Source organism: Eurosta solidaginis, chromosome 5 (assembly GCF_040869045.1).
Source record: "Eurosta solidaginis isolate ZX-2024a chromosome 5, ASM4086904v1, whole genome shotgun sequence".
Lineage (NCBI taxonomy): Eukaryota > Metazoa > Arthropoda > Insecta > Diptera > Tephritidae > Eurosta > Eurosta solidaginis.
Window position 1 is genome coordinate 192,069,326 of NC_090323.1, and position 26,795 is coordinate 192,096,120.

Below are 26,795 nucleotides of genomic sequence, written 5' to 3' on the forward strand. Positions count from 1 at the left end.
GGGAGTGTTATCGATGTGATGGTCCTTTGTCGGATTCAGATCCGATACGCTCCGGTAACACAGCACCATTAAGGTGCTGGCCCGACCATCTCGGGAACGATTTATATGGCCACATTGAACCTTCAGGCCATCCCTCCCTCCCCACCCCCAAGTTCCATGAGGAGCTTGGGGTCGCCAGAACCTCGTCTGTTAGTGAAACGGGATTCGCCGCTCGAAGGTGAGGTTGACAATTGGGTTGGAGAAGGTACAACTACGGTTATCGTTGGTAACAGTTTTGGATTCGTCAGAACAAATTTTTAAATACTCGCTGAATATTGAAAGTTAATTCAAAACTACATGATAGAGAACTTAACATTGAAAAATGCTCCACACTAATGTGTATTTATAACTGTCCATCAACAATATTTTAGCAAATGCACACGACACAACAGTTGGATCATCGTCTAGGCGTGCGAAATCAGATCAGGCATGAATATATGTCCATCATAGCGAGTAGACGAATCCACAAAATTGCGGACGCATGCAAAAAAGAATCTTACTTGCTGGCCCCATACTTAAAATAATACATACCTACATACATACATTTGTACATACCATGTTCCATTATTCTCAGTGCTTGCGAAAATTGGCAAACAAATTATATGCTATTTTTGAAGCCAAATATTTTTCTTAATATAATTTTTTGGTTTTTTGCATTGCGTGTCTTCTCAAATTATGAAATTCGAATGCAAACATTTTTTGAAAAACACGTTAATTATGATATTTAAAGTTCTGGATGACTGACTGGTTTAAGTTTAATGTTTTTAGGTCACATTTTCCAGGGCTGTATGTCTGTATATTTTTGACAAATGTATTTAAATATATGACAAGTGACCTTATAAAATCGTGTACTAGATTATTGTGTAGAAGTAAGCATTTGTTAATTTTTTTTTAAATTATTCTTAAAAAACATAATGAATTTGGATATTTAAATTATATATAAAACGTTTAAAACCATTAGGGTTGTTCTCGAATAAGCACATATCTTTCAACTGCCAGTTCAAGAACGCTCTAACTGAGAATATTTTTCAAAAAACACCCTCTATTATCAAAGTTTTATATCAAAATGTATTGAATTTAAGCTCAGGCAGGGCGTTTTTGAAACAAAATCTAAGGAAGAGTGTTCTTTAACCGAATTCCGAGACAGGGTGTTATTCAAACGTTTTCTGAGTTAGGGTGATATTCCACTCAGCAGTCAATATTCTTGGATAAATTACAAAAAAAACAAAATTCGGACCACACCCCTGACATGATCTATAATAGTACTTGGACACTTTAATTCCAGGGTGGGCAAGGAAGCAATATTTTATCCTATAGTAGGGAATTTAGTCACTAGTATGTAATATCTTCCAACGGGATGAGGATGTTAGTTTCTATCATGACTCCCGCATTGTCATCTGTACTACTTTATTTTACAATAGAAATACTGGCCAAGTCACCTAGCAGGCTCCATATCAAAAACAGCGCAACTAAGTCGATAATATTGTTGTTGTTGTGGATTTTCTTTTAAGTTGCTTGGCCCATACTCTAAGAAGAGCTAATACCGCCTCGTACCGTCATCCTGTCAGGGAAGCCCAAGGAATTTTTGACACATGCAAATTGGAAATTGGGATACACTTGGTCTATTCGGGAGCAAGAGTTAGCAGCGAAACCAAAGTAAGCCTAGAAATCATGCCTGGACTATTTGCCGCTAGCACATGTAAGTTTGTTAACTAATTGGAAAGGTAAGACTAAACAAAAAATCGCGTTCTGTTGTCGACAACACAAAAGGAGCGCAATGATAAGCAGTTAAATCTTTAATATGGTTTGGCCAGCCTATGGGAGAAGACATCAGAGGACCTTCCTTGGTTTCTACTACATTGGGAAGACATGTGGAAGATGACCTGAAATCCCTTGGTTAGGCGTAACAAAATGACCAATCTATCTATACTCTTTACAAATTTAGCAACCCTTTGAACTGTGTGAGGAAAAAACCTGATCTACTGGTCAAATATTTGTCCATATTTGTGTCACAGAATGATATAGGGCTCTCTTCGAAGTGCTCTTATGCGAGAATAGGAGACAGTCAAGAAAAGCAAAAGATCAGCATTACAGGTTTATCTATCTTGGAACAGGTGCCAATCGGTTGCAGAGCCGGACAGTTGCTAGTCACACTTGTACCAACAACGCTTAAGTGTGATAAAAAAAACTTATTCACACACATACACAGCTGTTTAACGATTAAACAAGCACAAATAACCAGGCATGCTTAACGAACGAAACGATATCATTTCGTTACGATAATCAACGCTAATAAACGAAACGAAGTCACTTCGTTTCGTTTATTAACGTTAAGAACTTCAAATTAACGTTAATTTGACGATCTTAACGTTAATAAACGAAACGAAGTGACTTCGTTCCGTTTATTAGCGTTGATTATCGTAACGAAATGATATCGTTTCGTTCGTTAAGCATGCCTGCAAATAACTCTTCAGGCTCAGCCGCTCAACTTCGATTTAAAAATATTATTCGAGCAAGCGAAATTTGTTTGCGTTTAAACAAGCTCTAATAATGTTTGCATCAGGCTGAATATGAAAAAGCTCAATAAAGCTCTCACACGCGTGGAATGGTGTGCTCATCTATGATATAAATTAATAACTCAAAGAAAGCAAGTATTCCAAAACGAAATGAAACAATCAGTTAAGATTGCAAAGAGGGCAGCTTCCATTTCACAGGAAGTTACAATGCTAAAATACAGACAGAATTACTAGTACTCATTGTACCGTCTCTCAATGAAATAGTTGTGCTCAAGTTCGGAAGTAGTGCGATTCGCTACACTACTCATTGCGACACTGTTTAACATGCAAGCTGTTAATTTCAGTGATGTTGTGATTAAACCCAATTACATTATTTCACTTCTTTACGCTCTAAGCATAAGCACAAGTCTTTTAAAAACAATGCTCCTAAAGTCGTCTCATCTCGAGCGTTGCCTTAGTGGAACATGCGAACCTAAGGACATTCCTGCAAACAGCTTAAAACTGAAAGAAAGCATCTGAACAGCAAAGGTTTTTTATAAAAAGATCGACAGTGGAGTCTCCTTAAACTTCGATTTCCTAAAACTCTAATTTTTACTACCAGCGTGCCGTTTATGTAAAAAATCTATAAAATAGTCAATTATAGAGACGTCTTCGAGGAAGAAACATTAGCTAAGTACTTTAAAAATTTTGAAGAAATTTGTCTAACTTCAAACTACCTGAGCAGAACTAACAAGAGGAGAATTGGATCGAAGACGAATTTATCGAATAGGTGGTGCACAACGCCAGCAGAGTTTCGAAAAAGAGCATATTTTTTGTAGTAGTATGTTTACATGGCGAATGTTTGACTATAGAATTCACGAATAAGATGTTTACTGCTTGAAGTACACGCTTAAACTGATTGAAGGCTTGAATAACTGAATATCTATCACTGCGCTCACACGACATAAGGTCTGATTACATTCACGACAGCGGCTAAAAAGCGACATCTGTCAAATTATTTTTACACATGATGAATTTCATATCAAAGGCTGAAAAAAACGTACATTTTGAACCCGACCCCCTCAGAATTTGATGAAATTTTGCATGGGGTTACATCTTAGCCACCCAAATACAACCTCATTTTTAGAAATTGCATTTTCGAAAAATTGTGGGCGTGGCAAGGTATCGAAATATCCGAAAATATTAGAAAAATGACGATAATAGGTACTTTTAAAGTGTGATTACTACGGAATGGCTTTACCGATTTCAAAGATCTTCATACCATTAGAAATGTATTGAAATAAGCTTTCAAAAAAATACACTGTAAAAATTTTTAGTACACTGAAAAAAAAATTTTTTTAAATAAAATTTAAAACTGAAAAAACACTTCAAAGATCAAGCGATTTTGAAAAATAAAATTTTATTTTAGAAAGGTCTATTTCATATATATAACATATCTGAAAACTAGAATGGGGTTTTGTATGATTTTTAATAATCGGGGATTGCCCATATTGCTTTTTTTTAAATGTATGAAAACATTTATTTGAAGCAATTTTTTTTTTTTTTAATTTTATAATTTATTATTTGGGAAAAATTTAAACAACGTGACATCAGGACGGACAAGGCGACAGCCGTCCTGATGTCATGTTGTTTAAATTTTTCCCAAATAATAAAAAATGGGGTTTTTTTTTTTTAATTTTATTAAGTAAATGCATGTCTTGGTTAATTTCTCATATTTGGATATCACGCGTAAATTAATCAACCAATTTGAAAAATGTTTATACCGTTAGAAAGGTATTAAAATCACCTTTGAAAACATATACTGTAAAGATTCTATATTACACTGAAAGAAAAAAAATTTTTAATTTTTTTCTAATTTTTTTTTTTTTTAACTGGGAAAACACTTCAAAGACCAAGCGATTAAAAAAAAAATCTTTTTTAGAAAGGTAGATTTAATATATATAACATATCTGAAAACTAGAAGGGTGTTTTTTTCTTTTTTTTTTAAATTTATTTAGGTAAATGCATCTCTTGGTTACTTTCTGATATTTTGATATCACGCGTAAACTAATCAACCGATTTCAAAAAATTTTATACCGTTAGAAAGGTATTAAAATCACCTTTGAAAAAATACACTGTAAAAAATTTTTATTCCAGTGGGGTGCACCCCAGCTAACATCAAAACAACGGCTCGAATACTTCACGTACAAGGAAAAGGTCGGCGGCTCAATGTACTTGAGAACATGGAGATATACAAGACAAGTTAAACACATTTGACGGCAGGATAATAAACGAACAAACCAATACTATCTCTGACGAAATATTTGAACCCTTAAAACTAGTTTACAAAAAACAGCACAAGCCAGAAGGTACAGCAACCAAACACGTAACAATGAACAAGCAAAAACGAAAAATTTACCAAACGGCAAAAATCACCGATTTCTACCTACCTCAACCTACCGCTTAGCTAACAAGCGGTATGTCTAGATACCTACAAAAACAACCCTTGGAAAAGGAAACAATTCGGACGTATCAATACCGCGCACACACACACGCATATTAACGTTACCTACCACGGACACATAGATTGACATTACCTGCCACAGCACCCATGGACTATAAAAAACAACACAACGGATAGACACAGACCAGAGCGAAACTAGGCATTGATATGGAATCAACTAATAAATACAGATGTGTGCAGCTATCAAGAAAATGTTCCTCTCAACTTCGAAACATCAGCTTAAACGAAGCAGCGCTGATATCTGAGCATTTTCCAGCAGTCTCCGACATTCATCGTTGCCGTTTTGCGAAAGTTGTCGCTTTAAACTTAAGGATGCTATCAAGATTGCTGATAATCAGCGTTCTACTGAAACGGAAAGTGAAGAGGCACAAGAAATCTTGAATAGCGGTGAATTGTATCAAGAATATAAGGAAGTTCCAACATGCAGCAGCTATACTAAATCACTCGAACGCAACGAACTCGTCGACAATATAAATAAGCATGTTATTCCTCATCTTGGAAGCCATCCATCGCCAATGAAGCGAAAATATTTAGAAAGGGATTCATACTGCAAAAAAAAAAAAACACAGCAAATTGCGCAAAGTATTTCGGATTCACTTGGAGGTGCTTCACTGTCAACTTTATAAGAAGACCTAAAGAAGATCAAAGCTTACTACGAACAAATTTTGGAGAACATGAAATATCAAATCGAAAACTGCTCAAATAATTTGGATAAGCAAAAAATATTATCTCTATCACCAAACACCATGACATCTAAGGAAATTAAAGACATTTTTGGGCATGATTTATTTTACGAATTGATAAAAATTAGCAAAGATATACAAAAAAATAAAAGAAAGTTTTCGAACGTCAAACGCTCTAGCATGGACAGGCGCAGTTTACCTGAACAAATTAGTAAGTAAGCAAATATTCCGAAAGTCAGCAGTATGAGCTGCGCAAAGTTGTATATTAAATCTAAATAAATAAAAATAAAAAATTAACTTTATCAAGTGTATGTCTATTTAGTTTCTGTAAAATTTGATAATACGATTCTTGTTCGAATCTATTAGAATACTTAGTCATAGAATCTGTATCTGTATAACTTCCAAAGTATAGCTAGGTACCATTTTTGTCACACAATAATAGCAAAATAAAAAAAAAGTTAACAAGAGGTGGTTTTACTTATAAATTTTTTTAAAAGAAAAAAAACCCCATTCTAGTTTTTATATTAAATCGACCTTTCTAAAAAATTTTTTTTTAAATCGCTTAGTCTTTGAAGTGTTTTCCCAGTTTGAAAAAAAAAATGTAGAAAAAAATTAAAAAAAAAATTTGTTTCAGTGTAACATAGAATCTTTACAGTATATGTTTTCAAAGGTGATTTTAATACCTTTCTAAAGGTATAAAAATTTTTGAAATCGGTTGATTAGTTTACGCGTGATATCAAAATATCAGAAAGTAACCAAGAGATGCATTTACTTAAATAAATTTAAAAAAAAGAAAAAAAAACACCCTTCTAGTTTTCAGATATGTTATATATATTAAATCTACCTTTCTAAAAAAAAATTTTTTTTTTTAATCGCTTGGTCTTTGAAGTGTTTTCCCAGTTTGAAAAAAAAATTTAGAAAAAATTAAAAATTTTTTTTTTCTTTCAGTGTAATATAGAATCTTTACAGTATATGTTTTCAAAGGTATAACAATTTTTCAAATTGGTTGATTAATTTACGCGTGATATCCAAATATGAGAAAGTAACCAAGAGATGCATTTACTTAAAAAAATTAAAAAAAAAAAACCCCATTTTAGTTTTCAGATATGTTATATATATTAAATAGACCTTTCTAAAATAAAATTTTATTTTTCAAAATCGCTTGATCTTTGAAGTGTTTTTTCAGTTTTAAATTTTATTTAAAAAACATTTTTTTTCAGTGTACTAAAACTTTTTACAGTGTATTTTTTTGAAAGCTTATTTCAATAAATTTCTAATGGTATGAAGATCTTTGAAATCGGTAAAGCCATTCCGTAGTAATCACACTTTAAAAGTACCTATTATCGTCATTTTTCTAATATTTTCGGATATTTCGATACCTTGCCACGCCCACAATTTTTCGAAAATGCAATTTCTAAAAATGAGGTTGTATTTGGGTGGCTAAGATGTAACCCCATGCAAAATTTCATCAAATTCTGAGGGGGTCGGGTTCAAAATGTACGTTTTTTTCAGCCTTTGATATGAAATTCATCATGTGTAAAAATAATTTGACAGATGTCGCTTTTTAGCCGCTGTCGTGAATGTAATCAGACCTTATGTCGTGTGAGCGCAGTGATAGATATTCAGTTATTCAAGCCTTCAATCAGTTTAAGCGTGTACTTCAAGCAGTAAACATCTTATGCGTGAATTCTATAGTCAAACATTCGCCATGTAAACATACTACTACAAAAAATATGCTCTTTTTCGAAACTCTGCTGGCGTTGTGCACCACCTATTCGATAAATTCGTCTTCGATCCAATTCTCCTCTTGTTAGTTCTGCTCAGGTAGTTTGAAGTTAGATAAATTTCTTCAAAATTTTTAAAGTACTTAGCTAATGTTTCTTCCTCGAAGACGTCTCTATAATTGACTATTTTATAGATTTTTTACATAAACGGCACGCTGGTAGTAAAAATTAGAGTTTTAGGAAATCGAAGTTTAAGGAGACGCCACTGTCGATCTTTTTATAAAAAACCTTTGCTGTTCAGATGCTTTCTTTCAGTTTTAAGCTGTTTGCAGGAATGTCCTTAGGTTCGCATGTTCCACTAAGGCAACGCTCGAGACGAGACGACTTTAGGAGCATTGTTTTTAAAAGACTTGGGCTTATGCTTAGAGCGTAAAGAAGTGAAATAATGTAATTGGGTTTAATCACAACATCACTGAAATTAACAGCTTGCATGTTAAACAGTGTCGCAATGAGTAGTGTAGCGAATCGCACTACTTCCGAACTTGAGCACAACTATTTCATTGAGAGACGGTACAATGAGTACTAGTAATTCTGTCTGTATTTTAGCATTGTAACTTCCTGTGAAATGGAAGCTGCCCTCTTTGCAATCTTAACTGATTGTTTCATTTGGTTTTGGAATACTTGCTTTCTTTGAGTTATTAATTTATATCATAGATGAGCACACCATTCCACGCGTGTGAGAGCTTTATTGAGCTTTTTCATATTCAGCCTGATGCAAACATTATTAGAGCTTGTTTAAACGCAAACAAATTTCGCTTGCTCGAATAATATTTTTAAATCGAAGTTGAGCGGCTGAGCCTGAAGAGTTATTTGTGCTTGTTTAATCATTAAACAGCTGTGTATGTGTGTGAATAAGTTTTTTTTATCACACTTAAGCGTTGTTGGTACAAGTGTGGCTAGCAACTGTCCGGCTCTGTAATCGATTGGCACCTGTTCCAAGATAGATAAACCTGTAATGCTGATCTTTTGCTATTCTTGACTGTCTCCTATTCCTATATATTTTGAAAGCTTATTTCAATACCTTTCTAATGGTATGAAGATCTTTGAAATCGGTAAAGTCATTCCGCAGTAATCACACTTTAAAAGTACCTATTATCGTAATTTTTCTAATATTTTCGGATATTTCGATACCTTGCCACGCCCACAATTTTTCGAAAATGCAATTTCTAAAAATGATGTGTTTGGGTGGGTAAGATGTAACCCCATGCAAAATTTCATCAAATTCTGAGGGGGTCGGGTTCAACGCATATTGAATTTGATATGAAATTCATCACATGTTCTTATGGGGGTCATTATTTTCGCCGCTACAGAGCAGCACGACAATCAATCACGACTGCCGTTGTAGCCAGATTAAACCTAATTCTATTTTTCGGTAGCGACAGTGAGTGGCGTCCTCTTTATTTTGTCAATAAAAACTAAAATATAAAGAACTAACAGATAATAAAAGCTAAAATCATTCTTTTGGGCGTTTTTAAAACATACTATATATTTTGTTCTAAATTTTTCGCTACTGTTTGCTATAATTTATATTTGCCGCCTTTAAATGCTTGGCTACGGTTGTCGTCAAGCTTTGCTTTATTGTGGTTGTGATCTGTAGACACCGTGTTGAATGTAATCACCCTATATAGGTGAACACCGCATAGTTTTCCGAAGTTCCCAAGTACACCACCGGCCAACAAGGTTGTTTCGGATAAAGAACGAATTTATGAAAATACATACCATATTGCTAGTGAAAACTACTAACCAAACCAAAGCTGACCTAGCAGACAGCTTTTCGGAAAGCTGAACAACCGAAAATGCTATGACTCAAAGACTATAAAAAGTCTAAAACATGGGACAGTTCTTGTTTGCCTGTTACTTTTTCAAGAGTTTTAAACTATACACCTATTTGACTTTCAGCTGCCGCTGTGATGTAATGGTAACACGCCTAGCACTATGAAGATATTTTGCTCCAAGCTCGGGAAAAGCAACAAAACAATCTTAAGAAACAAGATTTTTCAATTAGAAACAAATTTTCTAAAGCGCTGTTGCCTCTCGGCAGTGGTTTGGCAAAAACTCCGAGTGCATTGCTGCTATGAAAAGTTTCTCACCAAAAATTAATTTGATTGTAGATGCCGTTCAGAGTCGGCTGGAAATTGAAAGAGGAACTCGTCCTGAATCTCCTCGAGGTAAATAGCGCCAAGGATTTAATTTCTGTAGTAGTGTGATGTAAGGTTAAAAATTTTTCTGATGTCAGCACATATTTATAGAAACATTTTTATACTCAGCTGAGCAGAGCTCACAGAGTATATTAACTTTATTCGCATGACGGTAATCCGTAACGCCATTAACTAATCGAGATAGATATAGACGTCTATATATCAAAAAGATCTGGGCGAAAAAAGAAATTAATTTAGCCATGTCCGTCCGTCCGTAAACACGATAACTTGAGTAAATTTTGAGGTATCTTGATAAAATTTGGTATGTAAGTTCCTGGGAACTCATCTCAGATCGCTATTTAAAATGAACGAAATCGGACCATAACCACGCCCACTTTTTCGATATCGAAAATTTCGAAAAACCGAAAAAGTCTGATAATTCGTTACCAAAGACGGCTAAAGCGATGAACTTGGTAGCTGGGTTGACCTCATGACGCAGAATAGAAAACTAGTAAAATTTTGGACAATGGGCGTGGCACCGCCCACTTTTAAAAGAGGGCAATTTCAAAGTTTTGCAAGCTGTATTTTGGCAGTTGTTGGAGATAACACACTGAAATTTGGCAGGAACGTTACTCCTAATACTATATATGCGCTAAGGAAAAATTAGCAACTTAGCCCACTTTAAAAAAATTTTTTTAAAAGTCAAATTTTAACAAAAAATTGAATATCTTTACAGTATATGAGTAAATTATGTCAACATTCAACTCCAGTAATTATATGGTGCAACAAAATACAAAAATAAAAGAAAATGGGCGAGGCTCCGTCCTTTTTCATTTAATTTGTCTAGAATACTTTTTATGCCATAAGTCGAACAAAAACTTACCAATCGTCGTGAAATTTGGTAGGGACATAGACTCTATGAGGATAACTGTTTTCTGTGAAAATGGGCGAAATCGGTTGAAGCCAAGCCCAGTTTTTATACACAGTCGCCCGTCTGTCCTTCCGTTCGGCCGTTAATACGATAATCTTAGCAAAAATCGATATATCTTTACTAAACTTAGTTCACATACTTATCTGAACTCAGTTTATCTTGGTATAAAAAATGGCCGAAATCCGACTTTGACCAGGCCCACTTTTTCGATATCGAAAATTACGAGAAATGAAAAAAATGCCATCATTCTATACCAAATAAAAAAAGGGATAAAACATGGTAATTGGATTGGTTTACTGACGCAAAATTTAACGTTAGAAAAAACTTTGTAAAATGGGTGTGACACCTACCATATTAAGTAGAAGAAAATGAAAAAGTTTTGCAGGGCGAAATCAAAAGCCCTTGGAATTTTGGCAGGAATACTGTTCGTGGTATTACATATATAAATAAATTAGCGGTACCCGACAGATGATGTTCTCAGTCACCCTGGTCCAGATTTTGGTCGATATCTCGAAAATGCCTTCAAATATACAACTAAGGGCCACTCCCTTTTAATACCCTCATTAATACCTTTAATTTGATACTCATATCGTACAAACGCATTCTAGAGTCACCCCTTGTCCACCTTTATGGCGATATCCCGGAATGGCGTCCACCTGTAGAACTGTGGCCTTCCATTTGGTACCCATGTCATACAAACACATTCCAGGGTTACCCTAGGTTAATTTTCCTACATGGTTCGGTTACACCCGAACTTAGCCTTCCTTACTTGTTTTGTTAAAAGGTTTACATGACAATATATATACAACAGAAAAACAAATATAACTAAATGTTGTAGCTTGAAAATATAAAAATAAATAAACTTACAGAGGAAAATAAGTAGACATACATTCGTACTATGTATTAAATAATGTATTTAGATAATTACAAAAAAGTGGTTGAATGTGTCTGATTTCGTTGGCATGTAGGACGAGTGAAAGAACATTTTAAAAAGCTGGCAAACGACTTACTAAAATGATAAATGTGGGCTAAATTATTTATGAGTTTAAAATTCAAAATTTTAATGTGACAATTAAAGCTGCTTACAGATAGAAGGAAAATACCCATTTACGTGTATACATATATACTTATACACACATATGTATATACCTCTACTTTAATAATTACCATAAACATTGGTGATGGTGACATAGAAAGTGATTATAGGTGAGGTGGTGGGCTTATGACAAATGGCAAGGGCGATAATTTATTTATACATGGTCTGCCATAAATGAAATGAAAATATAGGTACATTTGTACTACATTTGTGTATACATTCAAATATATAGAAGTGCATTACTGCATGCGAGGCCCTGAGATCACCTAATATAATTTGCCCAGAAATATACACAATTTACATAGTAAATTTTATAGAATTCTAATGACAGTGAAATATGAAGTGCAGTTTCATTAAAAATGACCTTCAGAAAAACACTTTTTATATATATGTAAATGTTTATCAGAACAATAGTTTTTTTACATTGTCATATATAGTAAATGTTGTGCATTAGATCGATCCGAAAAAAAATTACTTAAGGGAATTTTTTTTTATATTTCTATACTTTACTAATATTAGTAAGGACACTAGGCCGAATCAATAAAAAACCACCCTCCTTATGTCTGTACTTAACTTATTGGAACTTCAAAAAACTTTTTTTTACTAAAATTGGTATGGACATTAGTTCAATCCGATTAAATTTTTTTTTTCTTTTCGGGGCTTTTATAAATATTACTAGTTTTTGATAGATTGTTTGAATAAATCATATTTAAATTAGAAAATATGGGTAAAGTTAAGAAACAAATGGTAACACTGTGATTAGCGACTTCGTAAATTTATAAAAAATCGTTAGCCTTTCGCGGGTTGAAGGGTTATGTGTCTTACCACTCTACGCAGTGCCATCAAGGGAGAGCTTACGTGCACTAAAGGGTAATATTTTTGCCTGATATTTCAGAGGGTATACTTTTTGAAACCTCAAAGAAAACGTTTAGTCAGAAAAAAAATTGGAGATAAAAAATACACTTGCGAGAAAAAATATAGTAACAACTATCTCAAATTGTTTCACTTATTTTTTAACTAATAACAACTTTAAATAAACTTGTGCGAAGTGCATAACAAAAGCTTTGTAATCCAATTTTGGAAAGGTATTCGGCACAATTACAAAATTTCGAGAAGTTTATTAAAATAGTCGTATGGTTGGAAGTCTCAAAATTCCCAAATGATTTTCGGCAATTTCTTTTCAATTAATATTTAAGATGTATGAGTTAAGCGGGGATTGACCGTATTGCTTTAAATGTATGAAAACATTTATTTGAAGCATTTCTTTTAATTTTATAATTTATTTTACAATTTGGGAAAAATTTAAACAACGTGAAATCAGTACGGAAAAGAGAAGAGATTTACAAGGTATAATCGAAACAGCTGTCGCCTTGTCCGTCCTGATGTCGCATTGTTTAAAATTTTCCCAAATTATAAAATAAATTATAATACTTAAAATGTTTTAACATACAAAATGTTAAAAACTTTGGTTCTTTCTATGGAAAAAAAAACCGAAATCCATATTTTGAAAAAAGTTTTCAAAAATTTATGTGAATTTTGCAAGACTTCGAAAAGAAATTTGATAATCGCAAGTTAATCAGACAACAAAACTGGATATTCAAAAAGTTTCCTCAAATTCAATCAAAAGAACAAATCAAGTTTCTAGCGGCAAAAGGGTGTTATTTTTTATGATTTTTTTTTGCCAAATAAAAATAAAAATTAAAAATTGAATAACAAACACTACAATTAATTTCAAAAGATTTGAAAATTATAAAACGTTTTTGGAAAAAGTAAAAAATCCTAAATTCTTTTAAATTTATTTATGATTATTGAAGTTGTTGAACATTTCTATTCATTTTTGACAAATTCTTTTCGAAGGGTGTTTTAGATTTTCTTACATAAATGATATAAAGTATTTGATCTTTTCATGTGCACCTTTCGGAAAAAAAATTGTCTTTAAAGAATGCTTATTTTAAAAGACAACCTGCGCTTGCTGAAAAAGTTTCCTGAAATTCTAAATAGATTTTTGGCACTTTTCCTGAGATTCTCAAAATACGCCTCAAATTTCCAATTTCGTTCTAAATTCATTCAAATTTTTTGTAAAATCCACCAAAAGCAGGAGAAAACTCATAAAATTTAAAAATAATTGTTTATAGGTTTCCACCTATTCGAAATTAAAAAAAATTGCATAAGATATGCGGATATGGGTATCAAATGAAAGGTATTTCACTCCACATTATAATAGGGACATTTTTGAGTGGGGTTGTCATTTAAGGTTGCCACCTATTCGAAAGAAAAAAAAAAATGGCATGAGATATGCTAATATGGGTATCAAACGAAAGGTATTTTACTCCGCATTACAATAGGGGTATTTTTTAGTAGGGTTGCCCTTTAGGGTTCCCACCTATTCGGAATAAAAAAAGAAATTGCATGAGATATGCTGATATGGGTATCAAACGAAAGGTATTACACTTTGCATTGCAATAGGGACATTTTTGAGTAGGGTTACCAATTAGGGTTGACACCTATTCCAAATAAAAAAAAAATGTCATGAGATATGCCGATATGGGTATCAAATGAAAGGTATTTCACTCCGCATTACAATAGGGACATTTTTGAGTAGGGTTGCCATTTAAGGTTGCCACTTATTCGAAATTAAAAAAAAAGAAACGTTGCCAGCACAACGAAACGTTGCCGAGCAAAGCATGGTCGCCCAGGTACTGTATATTTAAAGCAGCGTAATTTGTGACAATTGCAGATCAATTTAATATCGAAAAAGCCGCTAAAATATATATTTTTCTACCACGTAGAAACATACATCTCTCACAAAATAAAAGCAAATTCAAAAAAGTTTAAAAAAAATTTAAGAAATTAAAATTGTGATTGCTGACAATTGAAAATTGCCACTTAGCTGTGGTGCATGTAAATCAAAACTGATGATAAAAACCAAAACTAAAATTAGCTCACAAGTGAAAATATATAATTACAGTTTTTACCATAAAAATAGAGCCACTTCAAACTAAGTAAGCTACAACGACAGTTGGGTAAGCACTGGTGCGTTCCGAACTTATGTATATCTGACAAAGAACTACCTTTGGACAATGCGAATTTTGAAATACTTAAGTAATAATTTTACTTTGTTAAACTTAAATTAATTGGGCTACAAAACTGCATATACAAGAAATTTCAGAGAAGTCTAAAAAAAAGTTCGAAATTTCCATACAATTTTCTCGAATACTCGGGTTTTTCGAGAACGTGTTTTAGATTTGTTAGCATAGTTTTAGTTACAAAATACGTAGAGGTTTTTTCATAAAGAACCGAAAGTATTAGTATATCTGTCCCTGCTATTTTCGTGTTCGCTGTTATAGTTCCCCAATCTTTTGCACGTAGCTGTAGGACAAATAATAAAAATAAATAAAAATAAATAATAAATATTTACGGTTTAAAAGCGACACAAAAATATTATGTAAATTTTTGCGATCATAGCTTAGTCAGTTATTATTTTTTTGTGCGCATCGCTTTGCGTGCAGCAATATCTAGAACATCATAAGAGAAAAAAAACTTGTAAAATTATAGTATATTATTTTTTCCTTTCATACATTTCTACTTTCCTCACACAAACTTTCATACATATGCATGTGCCTATGTATGATTTTATATTTAGATACTATGGAAACATGATGAATACTATTTCACATACGCCCTGGCGCTTTTCGCTACAACGAGTGCATGTAACAGAGGTGGGTATGACATTTTTCCTTAAATTACATGTCGTGTCAAAAATATGTAAATACTTTTTTTTTTTACATAAAAATACTGAATTTAGAAGAACAATAATTCATTCCTCCAAGCTTTATTGTGTTAATTTTTGTTAGAACTACCATATTTCCAACACTTGAGCCAATGTTTTTGCCAACAGTCACTGACAAATATACAAATGGATGTAAACATAGCTATTTCGGTATAAGATTATTAGGATCATATTGGTATATTATGATATTTGGTAAGCTTATAAGCTACCCAACAAAAAATAGTTTAAAGGATTGTAAGAAATAAGGAATACGGCAACGGCGCTGATTGCACGCATGACAAATAAAACTCATAATAAGGTAATGTAGCGCCTTAGTTCAAGCCTTACAACAAGTAAGAGAGAGTAGAGAGTAGGTAGGTAGGTTGAACTGGCCGGTCCATGAGGACCAGAGTAGAGAGTAATGTTATATAGAACTGTATGTAAGCCTTATTTTAGATGGCTTATCAGCCGTTGACGGATTCGGAGGAGAGCTGCATGCACTACTTTTTTATGAAACAAGTAAGGAAGGCTAAGTTCGGGTGTAACCGAACATTACATACTCAGCTGAGAGCTTTGGAGACAAAATAAGGGAAAATCACCATTTAGCAAAATGAACCTAGGGTAACCCTGGAATGTGTTTGTATGACATGTGTATCAAATGAAAGGTGTTAATGATTATTCAAAACGTAGTGGGCCTTAGTTCTATAGGTGGACGCCTTTTCGAAATATCGCAATAAGGGTGGACCAGGGGTGACTCTAGTGTGTTTGTACGATATGGGTATCAAATTAAAAGTATTAATGAGGGTTTTCGGGGTTCGGCGGCCACCGTGGTGTGATGGTAGCGTACTCCGCCTGCCACACCGTATGCCCTGGGTTCGCACCACGGGCAAAGCAACATAAATATTTTAGAAATAAGTTTTTTTATTAGAAGAAAATTTTTCTAAGCGGGGTCGCCCCTCGGCAGTGTTTGGCAAGCGTTCCGGGTGTATTTCTGCCATGAAAAGCTCTCAGTGAAAAGTCATCTGCCTTGCAGATGCCGTTCGGAGTCGGCATAAAACATGTAGGTTCCATCCGGCCAATTTGTAGGGAAAATCAACTGGAGCACAATTGGAAGAGAAGCTCGGCCTTAGATCTCTTCGGAGGCTATCGCGCCTTACATTTATTTATTTATTTTTAATGAGGGTTTTAAAAGGGAGTAGCCCTTAGTTGTATATGTGAAGACGTTTTCGAGATATCGACCAAAATGTGGACCAGGGTGACCCAGAACATCTTCTGTCGGGTACCGCTAATCTATTTATATATGTCATACCAAGAACAGTATTCCTGCCAAGATTCCAAGGGTTGTTGATTTCGCCCTGCAGAACTTTTTCACTTTCTTCCACTTAATATGGTAGGTGTCAGACCCATTTTACACAGTTTTTTCTAAAGTTATATTTTGCGTCAATAAACCAATCCAATTACCATGTTTCATCTCTTTTTGGATATTTGGTACAGAATTATGGCATTTTTTTCATTTTTCGTAATTTTCGATATCGGAAAAGTGGGCGTGGTCATAGTCGGATTTCGGCCATATTTTATACCAAGATAAAGTGGCTTCAGTTAAGTACGTGAACTAAGTTTAGTTAAGATATATCGTTTTTTGCGCAAGTTATCGTGTTAACGGCCGAGCCGAAGGACAGACGGTCGACTGTGTATAAAAACTGGGCATGGTTTCAACCGATTTCGCCCATTTTCACAGAAAACAGTTACAGTTATAGAACCTATGCCCCTACCATCACAAGGATTGGTAAATTTTTGTTCGACTTATGGCATTAAAAGTATTCTGGGCGAATTAAATAAAAAAGGGCGGAGTTACGCCCATTTTGAAATTTTCTTTTATCTTTGTATTTTGTTGCACCATATCATTACTGGAAACGAATGCTGACGTAATTCACTTTTATACTGTAAAGATATTAAATTTTTTGTTAAAATTTGGCTTTAAAAAATTTTTTTTTAAAGTGGGCGTGTTCGTCAGCCGATTTCGCTAATTTTTATTTAGCACACATATAGTAATAGGAGTAACGTGCCTACCAAATTTCATCATGATATGTTCAACGACTGCCAAATTACAGCTTGCAAAACTTTTAAATTACCTTCTTTTAAAAGTGGGCGGTGCCACTCCCATGGTCCAAAATTTTTCTAATTTTCTATTTTGCGTCATAAGGTCACCGCATCTACCAAGTTTCATCGCTTTATCTGTCTTAACTAATGAATTATCGCCCTTTTTCGGTTTTTCGAAATTTTCGACATCGAAAACGTGGGCGTGGTTGTAGTCCGATTTCGTTCATTTTAAATAGCAATCTGAGATGAGCGCCCAGGAACCTACATACCAAATTTCATCAAGATACCTCAAAATTTACTCAAGTTATCGTGTTTAAAGACGGACGGACGGACGGACATGGCTAAATGAATTTCTTATTTCACCCAGATCATTTTGATATATAGAAGTCTATATCTATCTCGATTAGTTTATGCCATTACGGATTACCGTTATGCGAACAAAGTTAATATACTCTGTGAGCTCTGCTCAGCTGAGTATAAAAAGTGCATCTGTGCGCTCGACAAGTCGATGAGTTAAGATGTGATCCGAGAACATTTCCTTATAATGATTGTACCTAAGTTAATGTATCCAGCGTTAATATGCGATGACAACCTTTAGCATTCTATCTGAATTTTTCCAGCCAATCATTTTACCAGCTTTCTGACTGCGAATTTCAAGATATCCGCAATACGCTTGGATAGTTTCTTCAGTGAACAAGATGTTCACATCGTCTGCTGCAACTTTTGTAAAACTTAACCGAAATTCAATTTCGAAATCTAAGAAAATTCGATCAAAATCTCTCTGTTTCACCTTTTGGGCCGAAGTTCTGAATTCTTGCCTTCGATTATTGGAGTATTAGAGAAGCTGAAGAATGATAGCTCAGCGGGACGTCATTAAAAGCAGCAAAACGCATCAACGTGATCGAAAAACACTGAGCATCATATTCCACTGTTCCTTTTAACTGCTAACAATGACCCAATTCTTACATTCAGTTGAGCTACCCAGATAGCAGGATTTCTCATATCAGTAACTTGTGCCAACGTCATTACTTTGTGACTTGAAACAAGAAGGCATGAAAGACATATCCGAAAGACCGTTAGAATTGCTAACGAAATATGTTTCGAGTTCAAAACTTTCAATTTCACTGACAATATAGTGGTTGGGGTTTAAGGGTTTGATTCCAGTTCATCACACCGAGCACACTGTTGAAAAAATATAGAATATGGCAAAAATATACGAGCAAGATGCAAATAGCATTGAAATCAAGCTCAAACAAGAAATCAACTGCAAGAATACGAAAATCAAGAAACTTCTAACCGAGGGACTGAATTTTTAAATGAAACCCACTTTCATACATGCATACATCAATAAGAGAACGATTCATCTTTAACAAAGATCCCAACAGTTCCCCCAGCCTATATTTTCAATTAAAACAGTTATAAACTGAACACTTTTCAAAATACCAGCTAAGTACCGGTAGTCAGCAGTTTCCGTTTCTCAATTTTCGATAAGAAATCGATGTTTTTTCAATAACACATCGATATTTCTCGATAATAAGCCGAAAACACGTCGACAACTCGCCGTTAACGAACCGACAACTCTTTGATAACAGTTTTCATCGATAACATGTCAACAAAAAGACGATAACACGTCGATAACACACCAATAGCATGGCGATAAGTGGGCGATAATAATAAAAGCCTGAGAGTTTTTCGTATGCATAAATGAATTTTTCTTGTAAATAATGTCAAAATGGTTACAAAATCGTCCCGATATGATGGTGATATAGTCGCTTATATAATCGAAATGGCTCCGGAATGTTCACAAGATAATTTCCTCTCGAAATAGTTTCAAAATAATCCCGAAAAATTCCCAACACATGCCCAAAATTATATCGAAATAGTATCTACCTAAAAGATTCCGGAAAATTCAAAATAATGCCGAAATGGTCTTCAAAATAATCCTGGAATGAATTCAACATTATTACAAAACAGCCTCGAATTTAAATAATTAGTAGTATGTGTTTACATGGAGAATGTTTGAGCTTCGAATTCATACATAAGATTTTTACTGCTTAAAATACAATCTAAAACTGCTTGGCTGCTTGCTTTACTGAATCTTTGTCGCTGCGCTCACACGACATGTAGGTGAAACTACGAAGCTTCCGAGTGCACCACTCTTTAGGTGAAGCGTCAACAAAACGATCATTACAGGAGGGCAGGATAGAGCTAGAAAAACAGGCTTTACTGATATATAAAATATGTCTTCCTTGTCCGTCCTGCAGGTGCATGCTGTCAAATGGTATCGGTAATCTTTTTTGGTCACAGATTCGAATCTTAGATCCGCCACTGCCATCAGCCTCATATATTTCTAAGGTTATTTTAAGCTTTTTGATAAAATTATATCAGCCTTCACTAATGAGGTACACTTTTTGGCGGGCATAGCAGCTCTCCTTGTACTATTTATGGGAGAACGCTTATTCCTAAACCCGCCTGAATTATCTAGAAGCTAATTGGTGCATTCATAATGTATTTAAGACGGAAAATATTTATTGCTTTGCATGCAACATAAGCTAATGAGCCGCAAATATAAAGATCATTAAGCAAATATGTATACATTTTTAGAAAACTTTCATCCATTGTTGTTTTCGGCTATGCATTAATCAAAATAAATATTATGAATAACAACACATTTTTTCTTTTCCTGCAGGGTCAATAACGACAGACAAAATTTGAGAATAATATAAACGAGTCGACCATAAGACGTTATAAGGCTAGTTTACAGTACATGGTAGAGCGTAAGGAAATGTGAGAATGGAATGTTTTGGCAGCACAACAGCAGTACTTGTTTCGCTGTATTTAGAAAAGCTTTATCAAATGCACGGAGACTGTATTTTAGTAACTAATTGTATTTAAAAACAAAATTTTTTTTATATTCAGCTGAGCAGAGCTCACAACGGATTAATACCCTTCAAAGCCCGCCCAACCGTCGCGAGGGGAACATCAGCATGACGCGCGGATTTGTTTTTGCCGAGTTGTTGATAGTCGGAGGTTTGTTAAGCGTTGAGATCTAAAACTGCTCAGCTACAGAATAAAAATCATCAACTGAGTATTATAAATAATAGTTAGAAATTATGCATATACTAAATTGTTAAGTAAGTGAACTTTTTAGTACATTAAATTTTTATTTATTTTTGTTACGAGTTAAGATAGGATAGGACAGTTTTCTTTATTGTAAAAAGTGAATCCTTTATATCAAATGAACTAGAATGAGTGTTGAAATCATGACCCAAACACCGAAAAGGTTCATTTAAATCGAAATAGTTCTACACTGCCTCAAAAGAAGAGGTTTGTAATGTCTTGGCACTCGTGATGGGACGTTAAAGTTTACTTCGTCGTAGAGAATTGGGCTAGAAATCAATCCATTCAGTAGTTTACCCATAAATATTATGCCTCTAGCATTTCTCTACGACTTGCAAGAGTTGGAAGATTGATAAGCTTCAACCGACTAGTATAAGCGGGAAGTTATACGCAGAGTCCAACAGAAAATTTCTTAAAGAGAAAAGTAGAAATTACTTTTGTATTGATTCAAGTCTATTTGCATGAACTTGATATTGTGGATTCCAGACTATTGATCCGTATTCTAGTATCGGTCTAACTAAAGTGGTGAAAAGCGTTTTAGTTACATAAGGGTCACTAAATTCTTTGGACCACCGTTTCACGAATGTAAGAACACCTCTAGCCTTATTGACAGTACCATTAATATGAAGGTTGAAACTAAGTTTAGTATCTATCTTGACTCCCAAGTCCACAAAATAGTTTACTGATAGAAGACAAAAATTATTAATTACATAAGAGGCTGCTGGCAAAGATCTCCTAGAGAGGGACATGAATTTACATTTATTAATGTTAAGCGGCATTGAATTCACGTTGCACCAGGTAACTAGGCAGTTTAAATCCGCTTCAAGCAAGGAACGTTCTTCGATAGACGCATAAGACCTAAAAAGTTTTACATCATCGGCATACATTAAGATTTTGGAATATTTTATTGTGGTACACATGTCATTAATAAATAGCAAGAACAGAATTTGACCTAGATGACTGCCCTGTGGGACGCCAGAGGGAACATCACTGACATTAGAAAGAGTATTTTTAAAAATAACTTTTTGCGTTCGACCGCAGAGATACGATGAGATCCACTGGGTGAGACCAGGTTGGAAACCAAGCCGATTAAGCTTGTAGATAAGTAAGGAGTGGGATACTTTGTCAAATGCTTTACTGAAATCGGTATAAATAACATCGGTGTGAAGATTTTCTCTTAATCCATTAGAATCATGAGTTGTGAATTCAAGTAGATTAGTAATGGTAGATTTGCCTTTAAAGAATCCATGTTGCTGTTCTGCAATCAAAGTACAAATGGAAAAAGATAGCTGGTTGGTAACTATAGCTTCAAACAACTTTGGGATGGCCGACAACTTTGCAATTCCTCGATAGTTTTCTACATATGACCTACTGCCACTTTTGTGGAGAGGTATGAGAAAAGATTATTTCCAAGCAGAAGGAAAAATTCCACGTTTTAGGGACAGATTGAATAAATCAGTTAGGGGCTGATAAACGTGTTCAGCGAATTTTTTAAGAAAGCAAGCAAAAATCTCATGAGGAGATATTGCTGGAATATTAACTGTGTTAAGTGAGTTAAGTTGAAATGGATATTCATTTGAAAAGGAGTTAAGTTCAGCGGAATAGTTGGACTTGAAAAATTGTGCAAAGAAATTAGCAATATCTTGGTCGTCGCTAGACAAATCTTCCTGGTATTTTAAAGCAGACGGAAACCCTTTAACCCTTCGTTTAGAGTTCACGAAACCATAGAAGGCTTTTGGATTGCAAGTTATTTTCCTTTTCATCTTGCAGTTGTATGTATTATAGCACTTTTTGTTTAATTCAAAATATTTATGACGCAAAAAAGAGTACTGCAAGTAATTGGAGTGAGAACCCGACCTTTTGGATAATTTGAAGAAGCGCGATTTTCTGTTTTTTAAGAACCTCAGCTCTTTAGTGAACCATATTTGGATTGGTTCGGTAGACACACGTTTTCGCTTAGGTACGTGTTTTTCCAAAATACCGTAAATGATGGTATAAAAGTTAGAAACATTTTGGTCAATATCTCCACCGTATTTGGGCCAAGCCACTGTATATAAAGTTTGATTAAGTTTGCCTTCGGAAAGTCAAATCTGAAACCAGAGTCGTATTTAGATACAGCGCTACTCAGAGAATTTGTTTCGAATTCGTATGCTATATCCAGGGAAGGATGGTAAGGTTCTTCAGGTACAGTTAGAGGTTCACCTCAGCTAAGAGTACATTTTGACGTATCGTCAACAAATACCAAATCAAGGGTCCGAACATATTAGGAAGTATAAAAAAAAAAAAAATTCAGCGAAACGTCGGGCGAAAGGTAAAATAAATCTTTATTTGTACCAGGATATATTAGATCAGACTAGCCTACTCAAAAAATACAAATTATATTTTTCATTTTAAGGTAAAGTTCAGTCATTTCGGATAAAAATTTGTTGTTGGACAGCTTTGAAGAAATAGGTACGATATCATCGTCAGATATTGTCCATAATACATTCATTACCAAAGACGAATAAAGCGATGAAATTTGGTAGGTGGGTTGATCTTATGACGCAGAATAGAAAATTAGTAAAATTTTGGACAATGGGCGTGGCACCGCCCACGTTTAAAAGAAGATAATTTAAAAGTTTTGCAAGCTGTAATTGGGCAGCTGAGTAAGTAATGTTCGGTTACACCCAACATAGCCTTCCTTACTTGATTATTTTTTAATGGATGTTGTGGCAGCGACTGCTCTCAAGTAGCCGAATGAAGCCAGGCTAATTCTGTTCACGCGATTTATTTATTTTAATATTAAATTAATTAATTTTTTTTGTTTTTTTTTTTTTTCTTTTAGCCGAGTCGTTGATGGGCAGCGGTTTGTCAAGCGTCGAGATCTAAAACCGCTCAGCTACATAAGTTCCATCACATTCTAGCTGAGCGTAATACTTAAGTTAAAACAGGAACAAAAATACTATACATTAATTGTTGAGAGAGGTAAGAACAGTCTTTTTTATAGAAAAATGGGACTCCGAGCTATCAAATGTATTTGAGTGGGAGTTATAATCTCGGCACAGACACCGGAAAGATTCGTTTAGATCGAAATTAATTATACATTGTTTTAGAAGAAGAGGTTTCATGTGTCTCGTAGGTCGAGAGGGAACACAAAAGTTTACTTCGTGCAGAAGGAATGGGCTTGAAGTCGATCCATTTTGGTAGTTTTGTCATAAATTTTACACCAAGCATTTCCATTCGATTAACAAGAGTTGGAAGATTGATAAGCTTTAATCGATTAGTATAAGGTGGAAGATTATATAAAGAGTCCCATTGAAAATTTCTTAAGGCAAATAGTAAAAACTGTTTTTGTATTGATTCGAGCCTGCCTGCATAGTCTATATAACGCGGGTTCCAGACTACTGAGCCATATTCTAAAATTGGCCGTACTAATGTTGTGAAAAGAGCTTTAGTTACGTAAGGGTCGTTAAATTCTTTTGACCACCGTTTAACAAATGCAAAAACACCATTTACCAATTTAAAAGTTTTTCAAATCTCAGCATTCAAAACCGCGTATATACTTATTGATAATACACTCTGTTAAAAATAATATACATAACTACAAAAAAAAAATCTGACCTTGACTTTGCTCTATTAATAATGTTCTAAATATTTTATGACGCTTCAAATTAAGTATGAAAATTCTGTGTTATTTATGGTCCAAAGAGGAAAAGCTAAAAATGAATAAAAAATTTTGAAATTTTTTCTAGAATAATATGTTTATTTTCGCTTGATATACACACGTCATGTAAATATGTGTTTTTAAAGGTAGGTGGGAGTAAAAATAAAAATAAAAAACTTGTAAATTATTTTTGAGGACGATGGCAACAGTCTTATAAAAAAAACATATTCACCCTTATCGCGAGTTTTATTTTCACCCGAAAATATTCACAGTTTTCGTTCACCCTTTCGCAGGTTTCGTGTTCGAAAAACATTTCACCTTATCGGCATCTCTTTGTTCGGGCGAAATGAACAGCGGGGAAACTCAAATTTGTTCACTTATATTTTACAGGCGAACGAGAGGAAAACAAAATGTAAATCATTTTTTATTTTAAAATTTGATACTCTTATAATTATATTTACTTTTATTATTAGAAATAAATCAATAAATAATGCACAATCGGAAGCTGAGTGGAAAAAAGTGAAATTCCTGTATTGCTAAATATGTAAATTCCATTTTTTATGACAACGTATCAGTCGACCAAGTTATCTATAGTGGACAAAGCAACGGTTCCAAAATGTTGAGCACCTCACTGAAACAAGATTGGCTAAGACTCACTTCATGGTCCTTTCCAACGCCTTTTCCCTATGCGAAAAAACGAAGACATGTACTCAACTTTACAATTTGTGGAACTCCAAATTTTTTCTTCAATGGTGGCAAGGAGTCGGTAAAAATATTTAGAAAATATTAGAATGTCGGCTTGTTTAGCCTGTAATATTGGCGAAAGCTAATTGAAAAAAAATTAACTTGTTATTCAAAAGTGCTGAAAATAGTAAAATTTTAGCTTATAGTGAATCATTTAGCTCCAAAGGGTTAGAACTGTCCCTTAATTGCCTCCGAATCGCTTTCACATTTATATTCTCCTCGCGCTCAATCAATACCAACCTAAGTGCAATACTAAACATTATTTTATAAATTTTTTATTTCTATTTTTGTTGTTGTTATTAAGGAAATATATGATGGGTTACAAAATTTACACAAGTGTAAGTAAGCATCAGCTGTTTCGAAGTGAACTTTTGTTCGCCCGAAATTGCCAATAGGCGGAAGAAGTTCACCCGAACAAAAGAAGTGAAGGCGAACACTTTTCCGCGTGATCTTCGCGATAAGGGTGATTGAAAATAGGGAAAAATGCGTAGGCAAGAAGAGTTGTGAAATTTTAAGAAGACTTCCCCCTTTCGGTGCATTCGTTGATGCTAATTCGGGCGCCGCCGCGGTATGGTGGTAGCGTGCTCCGCCTACCACACCGAAGATCCTAAGATCAATTCCCGGGCCAAGGAACATCAAAAATTGATAAACAAGTTTTTTTCAATTAGAAAAAAAAAAGTTTTTCTGAGCGGGGTTGACTCTTGGCAGTCCATGACATGCTTCTTATTGAAAACTCATCTGCCTTGCAGATGTCGCTCGGAGTCCATGTAAAACATGTAGGTCCCGTCACGCCAATTTGTAGGAAAAATAAAAAGGGGTACGACGCGAATTGGTAGAGAAGCTTGGCATAAAATCCCTTCTGAGATTACCGCACCTTGTATTTATTTATTTAATTGCGATTTCGTGTCGTCATCACATTAAGTGTTATCACAAAGATGGCCCAGATAACTACTAGCTCATATACATTCCAATGTAACCTTGGTTTCACTTTTTGCTTTTTTTTATACTCAGCATGCTTTGCACAAGGAGTATATTAACTTTGATTGGATAACGGTTGGTTGTGCAGGTATAAATGAATCGAGATAGATATATTCTTCCATATATCAAAATCATTAGAGGTGAATTTCCGTAATTCGATATTGATCAAGAACGGGTATAAAATATTCGTTTCCGCTTTCCGTAACACAAATTGTTGACACGTCGTATCGAACGTTCGATACAAACTGTTCGATACCAAATTAGGTGTCGAATTGCCTTTTTGAAATTTATAATTTTATGCTTTTGTGATTATTTAGGGAATGATTTTTTCTTCAGAGATTAAGAAACAAACGCTATTTATAAAAGAAAATATTTTGATAGCTCCAAAAACTTTCTAAACACCCTTTGAAATCTGCAAACGAAAGAGATCATACCAAGATACGGGAACTAAAATGGCATCATCGAGTGTTCGATATCGACTTGAAGTATCGAATCAACGAGTGCCGACTATCGAATTACGGAAAGCCACCCCAGTATCGAAAAGAAAACTTGATTGAGCCATGTCCGGCCGTCCATCCGCCCGTTAACGCGATAACTTGAGTAAATATTGAGATATCTTTATCAAATTTGGTGCACGAGCTTATCTGGACCCAGAATAGATTGGTATGGAAAATGAGCGAAATCGGATGATAACCACGCCACTTTTTATATATGTAACATTTTGGAAACATAAAAACCCTGATTATTTAAT

General features: G+C 34.4%; 1 protein-coding gene and 1 long non-coding RNA gene across 8 annotated transcripts in view; one reads left to right on the plus strand and one right to left on the minus strand.

Moving 5' to 3' along the window:
- Lmpt (Limpet) overlaps nt 1-26,795 on the minus strand; it is a 958,773-nt gene that overhangs the window by 110,706 nt on the left and 821,272 nt on the right. The window lies entirely within an intron of this gene.
- On the plus strand, nt 20,183-25,350 carry LOC137251987 (uncharacterized). Its single transcript, XR_010953416.1, has 4 exons — nt 20,183-20,693; nt 23,504-23,643; nt 24,616-24,734; nt 24,796-25,350. It is a non-coding gene; the product is annotated as an uncharacterized lncRNA (long non-coding RNA).